Consider the following 12,468-nt stretch of genomic DNA (forward strand, 5'->3'; position numbering starts at 1 on the left):
AAAAGATTGCTTTGGCTATTTGTGGTCTTTTGTGTTTCCATACAAATTGTAAAATTTTTTGTTCTAATTCTGTGAAAAATGCCATTGGTAATTTAATAGGGATTGCATTCAATCTGTAGATTGCTTTGGGTAGTTTAGTCACTTTGACAGTATTGATTATTCCAATCTAAGAAAATGGGTATATCTCTCCATCTCTTTGTGTCATCTTTGATTTCTTTCATCAGTGTCTTACATTTTTCTGAGTACAGGTCTTTTGTCTCCTTAGGTAGGTTTATTCCTGGGTATTTTATTCTTTTTGATGCCATGGTAAATGGGATTTTTCCCTTGATTTCTCTTTCTGATCTTTCATTGTTAGTGTATAGGAATGCAAGAGATTTATTTCTGTGTATTAATTTTGTATCCTGCAGCTTTACCAAATTCATTGTTGCACTCTAGTAGTTTTCTTGTAGCATCTATAGAATTTTCTATGTACAGTATCATGTCATCTGCATATAGTGACAGTTTTACTTCTTTTCCAATTTGGATTCCTTTTATTATTATTTTTTTCTTCTCTGATTACTGTGGTTAGGACTTCCAAAACTATGTTGAGTAAAAGTGGTGAGAGTGGACATCCTTGTCTTGTTCCTGATCTTAGAGGAAATGCTTTCAGTTTTTCACTGTTGAGAAAGACATTTGCTGTTGGTTTGTCATATATGGCCTTTATTATGTTGAGGTAGGTTCCCTCTATGCCCACTTTCTGGAGATTTTTATCATAAATGAGTGTTGATTTTGTCAAAAGCTTTTTCTGCATCTATTGAGATGATCATACGGTTTTTTCTTCAATTTGTTGAGGTGGTGTATCACATTGTTTGATTTGCAGATATTTGAAAATCCTTGCATCCCTGGGATAAATCCCACTTGATCATGGTGTATGATCCTTTTAATGTGTTGTTGGATTCAATTTGCTAGTATTCTGTGGAGGATTTTTGTGTCTATGTTCATCAGTGATATTGGCCTGTAATTTCCTTTTTTTGTTATATCTTTGTCTGGTTTTGGTATCAGGGTGATGGTGGCCTCATAGAATGAGCTTGGGAGTATTCCTTCCTCTGCGATTTTTTGAAAGAGTTTCAAAAGGGTAGGTGTTAACTCTTCTCTAAATGTTTGATAGCATATGCCTGTGAAGCCATCTGGTCCCAGGCTTTTGTTTGTTGGAAGAGTTTAATCACAGTTTCAATTTCAGTACTTGTAATTGGTCTGTTCATATTTTCTACTTCTTCCTGGTTCAGTCTTGGAAGGTTGTGCCGTTCTAAGAATTTGTCCGTTTCTTCTCGGTTGTCCATTTTATTGGTGTGTAGTTGCTTGTAGTCGTCTCTTATGATCCTTTGTATTTCTGTGGTGTCCGTTATAACTTCTCCTTTTGCATTTCTAATTTTATTGATTTGAGTCCTCTCCCCTTTTTTATGGATGAGTCTGGCTAAAGGTTTATCAATGTTGTTTATCTTCTCAAAGAACCAGCTTTTAGTTTCATTGATCTTTGCTATTGTTTTCTTCATCTCTATTTCATTTATGTCTGCTCTGATCTTCATGATTTCTTTCCTTCTACTAAGGGTTTTTTTTTGTGTGTGTACACATTTAGTTTTATTGTAATAAAGCAACTTGTATGCTTTTAACATTTAAAACTGAGCATCATCTTTCTTTTCCAGTGAAACAAAAAGAAAAATTTAAAAATAAAAAGGAACAAAATTACAATAGAGAATGTCAATTGCAAATAAGATCCTACGGGTTCTGCTGATTCTCCCATTGAGCGGCAGGGCTCAAGTCATTAGGAGAGAATTTTATTTTAAAAGTGTCATCTTAAACTGCAGAGATGTCCATTAAACATCATAATTAAACATGCCAGAGGAGAAGCCATGTTGTCAAAATGCACACTTAACCCACCCAAGCATCTCACACCTATTCTTTGCTGACCTTCTGTATAACCCTATTTTTTAAAGTTTTTTTTTCTTTTTTTAAACAAGAGAAAGTAGACAAATACATATTGGTAAATGCTAACTGTCCATATTCACATAGAGACACAGTGCTATCTCTGAGCCCAATATACAGAGAAAGGAGGAAAAAAGCTAGAATTCTATGCACTACTACACCGGGGGCCTAGCACTCTCCAGCTTCCAGCAGAGCTAAGGGAGCAGAAGGTTTTTCTTTTTTCCCACAGAGCATGGTGGTGTTGATTCCATGAAGTTTTTGTTGAGACAAGAAGGGATAAAAATGAATTTGGAACAGAAAGGGGTAGAGATTCTTTTCCCACTGAATTCTGCTCAAGGTATTTTCCCCCAAAATAAGTTGTGAGCCATGGTATAAAGGTGAAAAGAGACCTCAAAAACAGGGCAACTGAGCACAGGGGAGGAGGAGAAACAAAAGACTGCAACTTGCTCCCAGGGACTGGAGAAAATTTTAAAAGGAAGGTTGGACTCCATCATTGTTCCATTCGTCATCTTCCTTCATCCTTATCCCCTTCTTCATCAGTATTTTCCAATCCTTCTTCCTCTTCATCATCATCATCACCTTCTTCTCCTTCCCTTTCCTCATCATCCATGTCTGGAACCAAGTAGTATTGTAATGGATTTGGCCAAATATCATCTTTGATGACCTCTCCAAACTTATCTGCACCTGCATCAGAATGATCAGTAAGCCAGGTGAAGAAGCTTTCTGGTTCCTTACGCTGTCTCATCCTGCTGGCTTTATTCTGCGTTTGACTTGAACGTTTTGTCACATCCTTTCCGGATTTCCATTTGATTTCAGTGGACTTTGAAGATCGATCACCACTCTCATTCCGATGAAATTCTTTGGAGAGAGCTTTATTTTCGAAGTAAGGGTTTTCATCAAAATAAGAATCTATTCTGTAACCTGATTTAATATCTCCAAATTCTGTCACTTCAACTCTTGTCAAATAATGCAGTGCCTCTTCATCGTCCTCCCCAAGCAGTGCAGACACTTGTGGACGGTAAACAAATGTTGTTAACCCAAAAATGTGGGGTTTTGGCCATCAATTCTGACCTCTTCTGAAGAAATGGTTGGCGGAGTTTGTTATATTTCTGTTGTACTTTCAGAATCTCACTGGCTTGTGAGTTAAGTCTGTCTGTTTTCATTTTGTACTTCATCAGTATGTTCAATTGCTTCTTGCTATTCTTTTTCTAACTTTGGCAAGTTCGGAGAAGCAGACGTTTCCTCTGGCCTGGAGGCAGGAGTCAGTCTTGGTTTCTTCGGTTTCTTTGCTTGGGGTGGAAGTGAAAACTGGTGTTTGGGGGCCATGCTGGGAGAAAAGCCAAGAATCCACCCAAGGAAAGAGGCTCGTACCAGGAGCTCTGAGAACTTTAACTTTAGGTTTTGTTGTTCTTCTTTCTCTAGTTGCCTTAGGTGTAAGGCTAGGTTGGAGGTACGTGTTTAATAGTAGTTTAAAAAAAAAAAATAGCAGCTAACACTTACTGAGTATTTGCTTACTTCTTGCCAGGCACTATATAAAGTACTTTCCATGCATGTGTTGTCTTATTTATTCTTTACAGTAACCCCATAAGATGAGAAATACTTTTATCCATACTTTAGAGATCAAATTAAGTAATTTGCTCAAGGACCCACAGTTAGTAGGCAAGTGAGCCATAATAGCATGTACTGCATGTTTTAAAATTTTACTTCATTTAAGAAATACTGAAAGGTTTTGTATGAAAGTCTGATTTCATGTTTCAGCTTTTTTTTTGTGGTACGCGGGCCTCTCACTGTTACAGCCTCTTCCGTTGCGGAGCACAGGCTCCGGACGCACAGGCTCAGCGGCCGTGGCTCACGGGCCCAGCCGCTCTGCGGCCTGCGGGATTTTCCTGGACCGGGGCACGAACCTGTGTCCCCTGCATCAGCAGACGGATTCTCAACCACTGCGCCACCAGGGAAGCCCTTGTTTCAGCTTTGAGGAATTTATATATCTTTAGGATTGTTGAGAATCATACAAAGTAAATTATTTAGAGCTACAGAAATTTTTTTTGTCATATATAGTAGTATTTCATTTGTTTAATATTGAAAGGGGATAAAGAGTTATAAATGTTTCCAGATTGGTAAAATTTACCTCTTGTTGAAGAAACGTAGCTTTCAAAGAAATTAACCATTTTAGAATAGTAATTTTTCTGAAATGTGTGTTCCTTTTTGGCCTTGTAAGAAAAAAATTTTCACCCTCTTAAAGACAGTTTTCTGTGTATAATGAATCTGTTTTTTTTTTTTTTTTTAATTTTTTGGCCGCACCCCGTGGCATGTGAGATCTTAGTTTCCCAACCAGGGATCGAACCTGGGCCCCCTGCATTGGTGGAGCAGAATCTTAACCACTGGACTGCCAGGGAAGTCCCTAATGAATCTGTTCTTGATAACTCAGGGCTTTTGTTATGACCATCAGTTAATTTATTTCACTGTAATGCACTACTTTTTTTCTTTTCCCTTGCTGTGAGTTCTCTTGTTTGTGTACACTGCTTCTTATAATTCTTTTATTTAAATGAACATAAGAATTAATATGTAAGTCAAGAATTAGATTGGCCTCACCTGTAAAGAAGCATGCAGCTCACCAGATTCTGGGGGGGAAAAAAAGGTAGTATTCTTCTTTTTTTTTTGCGGAATGTGGGCCTCTCACTGTTGTGGCCTCTCCCGTTGCGGAGCACAGGCTCCGGACGCGCAGGCCCAGTGGCCATGGCTCACGGGCTTAGTTGCTCCGCGGCATGTGGGATCTTCCCAGACCAGGGCACGAACCCGTGTCTCCTGCATCGGCAGGCGGATTCTCAACCACTGCGCCACCAGGGAAGCCCAAAGGTAGTATTCTTATAGCTACCATTAATTGGGTACTTCCAAATTTGGCAGAGATGAGTTTCATATATTATTTCTTTTAATTCTTACAACAACCATGTGAGTTAGATGTTATTATAGAAAATGAGACTGAGGCTTAGAAAGCCAAGACTCCCTTTGCTACCAATTATTGAAGCTGACAATCAAATTTAGGACTGATTGGTTTTAAGGCCTAGATTCTTATCTACTATTTCATACTCCTTGCATTTGTTTCCTGATTGTTTCACAGTTCTTTGCTCAGTGTTGAGTATGTAGGTGTTCAAAACTAATGTTTGTTTCTTTATCACTTTACTAAAAATTTTTAAATTTTAATGAAGTATAATTAACATGCAGTAAGTTGCGCATAAATATTTTAATTTAGTGAGTTTTGACGTAAGTATACACTTTTGAAACCATCACCATAATCAAGATAAATATTTTCATCATCTGCCGAAGTTTCCCCTTGTCCCTTGTAATCCATCTTTCCCTCCAATTCCATCCACAGGCAACCACTGTAGGTTAATTTTATATGCATACATATGTCTATATGTATATTATATATAATTTTTAATATAAACGGAATCATAAAGCTTGTCTTTTTGCTTGGCTGCTTTTACTCAGGATAATGCTTTTGATGTTCATTGATGTTATTGCATGTATTGATTTTTTTTTTTTTAGTTTTTATTGCTGAGCAGTGTTTTATCATATGGATTGTCATCCATCTAGTTTGGGGGCTATTATAAATAAAGCTGCTGTAAACGTCTATGTACAAGTCTTTGGATGTATGTTTTCATTTCTCTTGGATAAAAATATGGAATGGAATGGATAGGTCATATGGAGGGTGTTTGTTAAATTTTTTAAGAAAGTGCTGTTAGCTTCCTATTACTGTAACAAATGACCACAAACTTAATGGCTTAAAACAACACATGTTTATTCTCTTAACATTTCTGGGGGCCAGAAGTCTGAAATGGATCTCACTAGGCTAAAATCAACATGTTGGCAAGGCTGTATTTTTTCTGGAGATTCTAGGAGAGAATCCTATTTTCTTGCCTCTTTCCGGCTTCTAGAGGCTGTTTATACTCCTTGGTTCATGACCCCCTTTTATCTTCAAAATATAATCATACCGACCTCTCTTTCTGTGTCCCATCGCCTCTGACTCTGACTCTCTTGCCTCCCTCTTTCACTTATAAGGACCTGTGTGATTACATTGAGCCCACCTGGATAATGCAGGATAACCTCCCAGTGTCAAAATCTTTGACTCCATCATGTCTGCACAATCTCTCTTGTCAGGTAAGGCAACATATTCACAGGATAGAAACATCTTTGGGGGGCCGTTCTGCCTACCATACTGCCATACGTTTTCCAAAGAGGTTATACCATTTAGTATTAGCACTAGCTGCCGTTGCTCCACATCCTCTCTGATACTTAGTTTGAGTGATCTTTTAAATCAATTTAATTAAAAGAATTTTAATTTTCATTTTGAAATAATTTCAAATCTATAAAGAGTTGCAAAACTAGACAAAGAATCCCCTGAATTCTTCACCCAGAGTCCCCAAAGTTCACATTTTATTGATCACAGTACAGTTACCAAAATCAGGAAGTGAACATCAATACAATACTGTTATCTAATCTATAAATCCTGTTCACATTTTGCCAATTATCTTTTCTTTTGTTTCCCGGTCCAAGATCCAGGGCAGAGTCCATATAATCTCCTTTAATTTGGGACGGTTCCTCAGTCTTTCTTTAACTTTCGTGAGTTAGACCAGTATTAAACTGGTATTAGGCCTCCTTTATACTTAGATTATTGAGGACCCCAAAAAGCTTCTGTTTATTTGGGTTATGTTTATTGATATTTACTGTATTAGCAATCAGAACAGATTTTAAAGAATAATTAATTTAAAAAATAATAAACCCATTACATGTTAATATAAATAACACGTCATTTTCTAAAATAATATTTAATAAGAGTAGGATTATTTTACATTTTTGCCAATCTCTTTTTTTTTTTTTTTTTTTTTTTTTTGAGGTACGCGGGCCTCTCACTGTTGTGGCCTCTCCCGTTGCGGGGCATAGGCTCCGCACGCGCAGGCTCAGCAGCCATGGCTCACGGGCCCAGCCGCTCCGCGGCATGTGGGATCTTCCCGGACCAGGGCACGAACCCGTGTCCCCTGCATCGGCAGGCGGACTCTCAACCACTGCACCACCACGGAAGCCCCTTGCCAATCTCTTTAATGTCTGACTTCATACAAGACAGCTAGATTCTTATATCCCATTAGCCCTAAAAGCCATGAGAACGTCATGTTATTCTCATGAGAGGGTGAAAGTGAAAAAGGCAAAAAAATGTCTCAATATTATCATAAGGGTTTTGATAATAACCCTGTTGTTTTCTCTTCTTGAGGTGGTTTTGTCTGGTTTTGGTTATCAGTAATGCTGGCTTCATAGGATGATTAGGAAGTATTCCCTCCTCTTCAATTTTTTGGAAAAGTTTAAGAAAGATTGATATTAGTTCTTCTTTAAGTGTTTGGTAGCATTGACCAGTGAAGCAAATCAAGTCAGGGCTTTTATTTGTCAGGAGATTTTTGATTAGTGATTCAATCTCCTTACTCTTTGTAGGTCTATTTTCCTATTTCCTCTTTTTAAAAATAAATAAATTATTTATTTATTTATGGCTGTGTTGGGTCTTTGTTGCTGTGCATGGGCTTTCTGTAGTTGTGGCGAGCGGGGGCTAGTCTTTGTTATGGTGCATGGGCTTCTCATTGCGGTGGCTTCTCTTGTTGCCGAGCATGGGCTCTAGGCACGTGGGCTTCAGTAGTTGTGGCTTGTGGGCTCTAGAGCGCAGGCTCAGTAGTTGTGGCGCACGGGCTTTGTTGCTCTGCGGCATGTGGGATCTTCCCGGACCAGGGCTCGAACCCGTGTCCCCTGCATTGGCAGGTGGATTCTTAGCCACTGTGCCACCAGGGAAGTCTCTTTCTATTTCTTTTTGATTTAGTCTTGGTAGATTTTGTGTTTCTAGGAATTTGTGAGCTAATATATGGTCTGTCCTGGAAGATATCCCATGTGACCTTGAGAAGAATGTGTATGCAGTTGCTTTTGAATGTCCTAGTCTTTAGGGTCTTGCTCCCTATAGGGGGGAAAGGAGGTGGGGGAGAAGGATTGGGAGAACAGGATACCAGTCCTTTAAATAAATCCCTTGGAAGTCACTTAGCTGGAGAGGGAGGACCTTGTAACTGCAGACGGGTGGGGGGTGGTGGGGAGGTAAGGTGCAACAAAAATGGGCACCTGTCTGTTAGCATCCTTGTGATCATTAACAATAATCAGTGATCAGGGCACAGATCCATGATATTTGGAAGACAGGGTCTTTTTTTTGCCCACCCTAGCTCCCACAAACTGTGTCCAAGCTGTTGTAGGAACCTTGCTCAGCTCACGTCCATGTTGCTGGAGCAAGCTGTGTAGCTGCTACAGTTGAAAATGAACTTAAATGCAACTTATTGTCCAAGCCTCCTCCCCCCGCCCCGGAAGATCCAAGCCTTAATTAGACTCCATAGTTCCAAAATACATCAGATAGAGTCTGCCAGTGCGTTTGCTCTCTAGCAGTTATCAACTACTCACTGGACAGTCTCACTTTGACCATATTTCTCACTTTAATGAAACACTATTTTAATTTTTTTGTATTCTCATGTTTGCGTGTTCATTCATTCATAGAACACTTTAAGCTAAGGCACTGTAACTACCTGTTCTTTGTAGTCACTGTAAGGTCCTCTTGCTTTGGCCATATTTACTGAATAAACTCAAGGAAGTGTGATGAAACTATATTTGTGACTGAAGAGATTACATTTTTCAAAGTAGTAAATGTCTATTGAATTTCCTTGATTATATCTTTCTCATTTCTGTCTCAAGAGAAAGATTTGTTTTGAGTGTGAATGACTGGGCTGGGAAAAGATGTTGCTAAATCACAAATCCCTTAGGAGGTAGCTGGAAAAATGTTGTCCCTTATAAAATAGAAGCATGAGAAGAAATAATGACTTCAAGAATAGAACTGTTGAATAAGTTTGCAGTGTAGCAAAGCATAAAGTATGTGTTACCATTGAAACCATCTCAAATGACCTGCAGTGAAGTCGAGAAAGAGCATAAGTTAGAGACTTTTTTAAAATCTGAAAAACATGACTAAGTTACATTTCTAAACTTTGTGTTCATCCGTTTACTCTAGAGAGATTTATGACTGGCTCTGTGGCAGTTGAGCAAAATTTGGCATTCTGAAGGCGTATTGAAATGTTACATGTTACATGTTTATTATGAATGTTTTTCCTTTTTCTTTTGAATGACATATTGTGACTTCTTGATGATGTAAGAATTTGGAAATCAGGATTTTTTTTTAATTGAAGTATAGTTGATTTACAGTGTTGTGTTAGTTTCAGGTGTACAGAAAAGTGATTCATTTATACACACATACACACACACACACACACACACACACACACCACATATCTATTCTTTTTCAGATTCTTTTCCATTTTAGGTTATTACAAGATATTGAACATAGCTCCCTGTGCTATACAGTAGGCCTTGTTTATCTGTTTTATATATAGTAGTGTGTATCTGTTAAGCCCAAAGTCCCAGTTTATCCCTACCCCCTTTCCGCTTTGGCAAGCGTAAGTTTGTTTTCTCTGTCTGTGAGTCTGTTTCTGTCTTGTAAATAAGTTTATTTCATTCTTTTTATGGCTGAGTAGTAGTCCATTGTATACATAATACCACATCTTCATCCATTCATCTATTGATGGACATTTAGGTTGCTTCCATGTCTTGGCTATTGTAACTAGTGCTGCTATGAATATTGGGGTGCATGTATCTTTTTTAATTAGAGTTTTCTCCAGATATATGCCCAAGAGTGGGATTGCTGGATCGAATGGCAACTCTATTTTTAGTTTTTTAGGGAACCTCCATACTGTTTTCCATAGTGGCTGCACCAGCTTACATTGGGAAAGTCCTTATTTCCTCTTCATTTATGAAGGATATTTTCACTGGATATAGAATACTGGTTCGGCAGTTTTTTCCTACATCTTAAAGTTGCTACTCCACTATCATCTTGCTTGCACAGTTTCTGACAAGAAGCTTATTATAATCCTTATCCTGTTCCTCTGTATATAATATGTTTTCCCCTCTCTGGCTGCCTTCAAGATTTTCTCTTTGCCTTTCAGCGATTTGAATATGATATGCTTAGTTTTTTTTGTTTTTGTTTTTTTGTTATTTATCCTGTTTGATGTTTTTGGACCTTTTAAGTTTGTAGTTTGGTGTCTTGTTATTAATTTTAGTAAGTTCTTAGCCATTCAAATATTTCTTCTGCTCTGTTCTTTCTTCTCCAGGCATTCTGAGTGTTACACTGTTTGATATTTTCCCACAGTTCTTGGATGTTTTTTTCTGTTTTATTTTCCTATTCTTTTTCTTCTTTACATTTCAGTTTGAGCAGTTTCTATTAGCCGATCTTCAAGTTCACTGATTCTTTTTTTAGCTGTTTCAAATTTACTACTAAGCTTGTCAGAAGCATTTGTTATTTATTACCATGTTTTTTCCACTTGATTTTTTCTTATGATTTCCATGTCTCTGTGAAATTACCTATCTGATCTTGCATGTTGTCTACCTTTTCCATTAGAGTCTTCACCGTATTAATCATGTTTTAAATTTCCTGATAATTCTAAAATCTATATCATGTCTGAATCTAGTTCTGATAATTGCTTTGTTTCCTCAAACTGTGTTTTAACTGCCTTTGGCATGCTTCATAATTCCTTGTTGAAACGTGACCATTTTGTATAGAGCAGGAAGTACTGAGGTAAATATCTGATATGCTTGGAGAACACTGCAAGTTTCCTTCCGCTGGTCCTTTAGGGTGGAATTTGAATTAATCTGTTAGGGGTTGAGCTATGTTTAAACATTATTATTGCTATGGTTACCAGAGTTGACATTTGTTGTTGCCATGGAAACCAGAGACTTCAGGTTTCCCTAGTGTCTCTTATCTCCCTGCTTGGCTTTGGGTTTTCCCTTTGTGCTGTTTCACACAGTGAGTTCGTCTTTTGCAGCTATATTCCATTGTTATTTTTACTCAAAACTTATTAGCTTGGTAGTGGAGGGTGGGGGGAGTTCTGTGGTGGTTTGTTAAACCTCAGATTTTGGCAGGCACTAGAATCTGGATCTCAGAGCTGTGACCTTCATAAAACTTTCTACTTCTAGGAATGGAGTTTTTCCCCTTCTTTGTTTTTCCCCAACTGCTGCGTCTGGGTTAGGTTTTCTAACACCACCACCCCCTTTTTTTTAAGGCAAAGTTTCTTTTTTAAATAGATTTTAACCAATAATGGTTTATTCTTTATTTGAATTTTCTATTTAAAGCAGCTTTCTCTGCCCCTGTATTTTATTTTATTTTTTTGGCCATACCACAGGATCTTAATTCCCCAGCCAGGGATCCATCCCATGCCCCCTGCAGTGGAAGCATGCAGTCTTAACCACTGGACCGTCAGGGAAGTCCCTAAGTTAAAGTTTTTAAAGCCCTTTCACCCTGTATTAAGATTGTTACTTTAGAGAAATAGTGAAGATTGGGTGTAGTCTCCTTTTCTTTCTTCCAGCTATGGTGAGATTCTACCAGTGTTCTCAGGGCATAGGCCTTGGTGATTTTTTTTTTTCTTGCAGATTGAATCTTTCATTCCATAGGGAGATAGGGGAAATAGATCTGGGCTGATTGGCATTGGCTACCAAGCTCCACAGGAGTGAGGGCAGGGATGAGAAACTTTCTTTGCATTCTCTCAGATCTCCACCCCCACCCCCGCATTAGAGAGCCTTTTGGGATTTCTGGAGGAAAAGCCTGTAATAGGGTAGAAACTCTCCTATGATTGCAGCCCCCAGAGTCTTTACACTCTCATGCTAGCCCACATTCAGTCTTCAGCAATTTGTCATAATTTGTGGTTTAATCTTCCTGACTGCAATGGGATTCTTTCATGCTCTTGGGGCCATATTTCCTTTGGTTAGAGAGAAAGCTTTCTCTCTTTTAGGGTTTTAGGTGCTTGTCCAGCCTCTGTATTGCTCCATCCCATCTGTATTGCCGACAGGTTGGGTCAGGAGACAGTGTGGGTGGTGGGCAGAATGTGGTTTCATCTACTCTTTCTAAACCTTAGGAATCCACATTGTGGTCAGAGAATAACTTGTGAAACTTGCCTTAGTGCTCAGCATATGGATCAATTTTTGTAAGTGAGCTCTTTGTGCTTGATAGAGTATTTATTCTGCAGTTACTGGGTGCTGTGTTATATGAATGTCTGTTTAGTTCCAGTTTGTTAACCATGCTATTCAAATCTATATTATCTCTTTATTTCCTCCTATTTAGGTCATTTATTCTATCAATTACTGAGAGAGATGTTAAAAATTTCCCCATTATGATTATGGATATATTTCACTTCTTGTAGTTCTGCTAAGTTGTGCTTTATGTATTTGGAGGCTATGTTATTGCATGCATACAAATTTTAAATTATGTCTTCCTGATGAATTCCACATTTAATCCTATGAATTACTCCTCTGTTAATGCTTTTTGCATTATAATCTACTTTGAGTACTATTAATAAAGCTAGAGCAGCTTTTGTTTAGTTTATATTTTTATTTTAT

At 38.1% G+C, this 12,468-nt stretch overlaps 1 protein-coding gene and 1 pseudogene across 12 annotated transcripts in view; one reads left to right on the forward strand and one right to left on the reverse strand.

The window, feature by feature from the left end:
- Nucleotides 1-12,468, forward strand: part of TMCC1 (transmembrane and coiled-coil domain family 1) — a 243,240-nt gene that overhangs the window by 50,886 nt on the left and 179,886 nt on the right. For 4 of the 12 annotated variants that reach the window (XM_067043379.1, XM_067043376.1, XM_067043381.1 and 1 more), the window contains exon 2: nucleotides 6,022-6,120. The exons of the other annotated variants lie outside the window; for them this stretch is intronic. The gene's annotated coding sequence lies outside the window, so the exon portion shown is untranslated. The remainder of the gene's footprint in view (nucleotides 1-6,021; nucleotides 6,121-12,468) is intronic. 12 annotated transcript variants of the gene reach the window in all.
- Nucleotides 1,721-3,288, reverse strand: LOC131764025 (protein SET-like; annotated as a pseudogene).

The sequence above is a fragment of the Kogia breviceps genome, chromosome 10 (assembly GCF_026419965.1).
Source record: "Kogia breviceps isolate mKogBre1 chromosome 10, mKogBre1 haplotype 1, whole genome shotgun sequence".
Classification (NCBI taxonomy): domain Eukaryota; kingdom Metazoa; phylum Chordata; class Mammalia; order Artiodactyla; family Physeteridae; genus Kogia; species Kogia breviceps.